The following is a 2642-nucleotide window of genomic DNA, read 5'->3' as shown; positions in this document are numbered from 1 at the left end:
GAAGGAGCGTCTGCCCTCCATCGTGGTGGAGCCGTCGGAGGAGAGTGGAGGACTGCAGTGGCCTCCTCTTCACACACAGACCTCCATTGATGAGGAGGAGGAGGAGGAGGAGGAGGAGGAGGAGGAAGAGCCTTTCCAGGATACCTGTGAGCCCAACAGCGCCGCTCAGGGGGAGCAGATCAATGCAGACGGGTCGGTACCTGCTGATTCAGTCATTCATATCCATACGAATGAGTTACAGGAAGCATTAGACCATATTCTGTGGAAATCATCAGGAGATTATCTGTTCTTGATTCATAGAATCAATCTCCAAAAAGGACAACAAACACGATAGAAGTGGTATAATAATATGTCAAAATATGTCAACATTTTATATGCTGAAATATGTTTTGTCAAGTGAAATTTACATCAAAATATACATTGTTTCAAAGCAGCTTTATGAAAAATCATTATCAATATCTTCTAAAGTATCTTCATGCCTTATGCTAGCAAGAATTATAGGAATGTTGCTTTTGAATGTTCTCGGAATGTTCTCGGAATGTTCTGAAACGAGCAGTAACATTTAAAAAAACATCAGATGAACATCCAACTCAAACTTTCAGAATAAAACGTTCCATGGGCGATGCATAAATAATGTTTTTGTGCTAACGTTTTGAGAACATTATAAAAGACCGGATAACTTTGAAGGAATGTCCTATTAATGTACCGTGAAGAATATTTGTTCATAACGTTGAGAGAACCTTGCCAGCACGTTTTATCAGATTAGAACTGATAGTTTACATTTTGTGACGATATAAACAATGATGCAGTTCTGATAGTTACAGGTGATGTGTGATGAAACGACCTGATAATAACCAGTATGTATGTGACTGAATTAAACGGCTGTCTTCATTTGTTCCAGAGTTCCTCATTTTAAACGTTCATCGATTCCTGGTATTCTGATCGACTACAGCAGACTGACTCCGCCCCCTTCGCCGACATCATCACACGTGGCCCCGCCCCGTTTCCGCAGCTGAGCACAAACACCAAAATCATCAGCGTATCACTGTATTTACACTCATTCATCATAACTGAAGCATTCAAATGTAGGATTATTTTCATTAAATCCTAGTTTAAAACAACTGTATGTCGGTAAAAATTGTCGGCGAAATTCTGCGAAAAGAGCGGATTGCTTTAGGGCAGCAACAGATGCATGTGTACAGCTGTCATTACTACAGTGTTATAGGTCCCATAGTCAATTACACTCATTTAACTGTAGGGGGCTCCAAAGTCACAACAAATAGGCAAAACTACATACAGTTGCTTTAAATGAAATGTTTTGAAATTTTGAAAAATGTCAAACAAAATGATGAGAAATCTCTTCGTTTATGCTGTATTTCTCTGTGACTAATCACATGTAAGTAAATGAGTGTCATCGATCATGTGACTCTGTACAGAGACGCTCCGACTCTTTGGATCATCTCAGCTCACGATGATCATCAGGTTCATGAAGCTCCAGACACCAAATACTTTCTCACATTCATGAATATTTCTCACAGACTGTAATATGTATTGCATAGAAACATGCAAACTATAGTTCAAACAGAAGAGCATGCGCTTGCAACACCAAGCTCACGGGTCAGATTCCCAGCATGAACTGATCAAAATGTTTTGGATAAAAACATGTCGGCCAAATGTAGAAATACGAATGCAAATTTCTCTAGAGGTTTCAGACGTACATTATGAATCTGTTGACTGAAAGCGTGTTGCACATTCAGATATATGTATGAATAACTGCAGATGATATTGACTGTTAGAATCACAGTCTGCCTTGATAGTTAACCCCAATATTGGAGTTGTAGATGATCTAGTATCACACCACATTTGAGTTGAATATATATATATTTTTCCAGAGTTTGTGTTTTTATTTGCACACAGCACTTTCTGCATTATGCACAGAATGTCTTCCCTGTGATTGTGCTCAATAAAACCCATTTTAATGTCTGACGCTTCAGTTCTGGCACAAACAATGAAACTCCAAGGCAGTGGGTTTGATTCCCAGAAAATGCATGAACTGATAAACCGATGAATGCAATGCAATGTTCCTGACACGAGCACAGGGGGCAGTAAAACACAAGAGCACATCATTCCTCATGTAACTGTAAATAACAGTCAGAATCCCAGCACACACAATAATAAGAGAAGAGTTTACCAAGTGAAGCTAACAACTAAACACAGTGTGCAGTTCTCATTACATGTTCAAAACGATACAATGAAATTTCCTTCCAATGTTTGCATTACTAAGGAAAAACTAAAATTGTGTTGAGAGAACATTCAAATGTAACATTCTCATAATGCTTTCAAAATGTTAGAATGGAATGTTCCTCTAAAGTTCAAGTAAACCAAGAAGAAATGATCATTAAAAAGGATTTTTTTTGTACTGTTATGAAAGTGGATTAATCTCTAGAGAGAACAATGTCAAAAGAAACATCAATAGGTTTTAATATATATATATATATCATGTAAATGAAATAGAGGTTCTTTTTGTTTGCACATGCTTGTGTTCTTGTGATACTGTCAGGCTGCTGCTGAAGTCAAGCTGTCAATCATCTGCAGGGCCCCGCCCCTTTCAGCAGTGGAGGCGGGGTTAAAACTGAGTGACT

Source organism: Sinocyclocheilus grahami, unplaced genomic scaffold (genome assembly GCF_001515645.1).
Source record: "Sinocyclocheilus grahami isolate Dianchi unplaced genomic scaffold, SAMN03320097.WGS_v1.1 scaffold1007.1, whole genome shotgun sequence".
In the NCBI taxonomy this organism is placed as follows: Eukaryota; Metazoa; Chordata; class Actinopteri; order Cypriniformes; family Cyprinidae; genus Sinocyclocheilus; species Sinocyclocheilus grahami.
Note: the sequence above shows the minus strand (reverse complement) of the source record.